This window comes from Meleagris gallopavo, chromosome 30 (assembly GCF_000146605.3).
Source record: "Meleagris gallopavo isolate NT-WF06-2002-E0010 breed Aviagen turkey brand Nicholas breeding stock chromosome 30, Turkey_5.1, whole genome shotgun sequence".
NCBI lineage: Eukaryota > Metazoa > Chordata > Aves > Galliformes > Phasianidae > Meleagris > Meleagris gallopavo.
Window position 1 is genome coordinate 931,879 of NC_015040.2, and position 582 is coordinate 932,460.

Below are 582 nucleotides of genomic sequence, written 5' to 3' on the forward strand. Positions count from 1 at the left end.
GTGGGAGGGAGTAGGCCGCAGCTGGGCAGAACCGGGCCTGGTGTGGTTGGGCTCTGTGGGGGAAACTGGGCTTTAAGTTGGGAACGGGGGCGATAGGGCTGGGCTGTGCTGGGGGGGAACTGGGCCTCGTCCTGGGGCAGGCAGGGAGCTGCGCCCTGTGTTTGGGAACTTGTGGAGCTTTGGTCAGGAGCTGGAGCCCACTGCATCTGAGCCTCATTGCGGGTAGAACTGGGTCCCGAGCTGGGCTCAGCTCCACCAGTCGGCATCATGCAGTGCTGAGGGGCTCAGCTGGATCACACCAGTCGTAGCACCGGGGTGGGATGAAGGTACGCAGAGACCCAGCACCTCTGGGTGGCTGGGATGCTGTCACACCGCTGTCACAACCATCACAGAGCTCCTCAGAGGGCTCAGCCCTGATGTGCACACAGTAACGCAGGAGCTTGGAGCAGTGCTGTGTGTGCTACTAACACCGCTCGTGGGAATGGGGTGCATTGTAGGTCGTGCCATTCTGTGTTAGGGGAGGCATTTCTCTCCTGAAGCGCTTCTTTGCTGCAGAGCCCAAAATCAGCAACCAAAACGTGA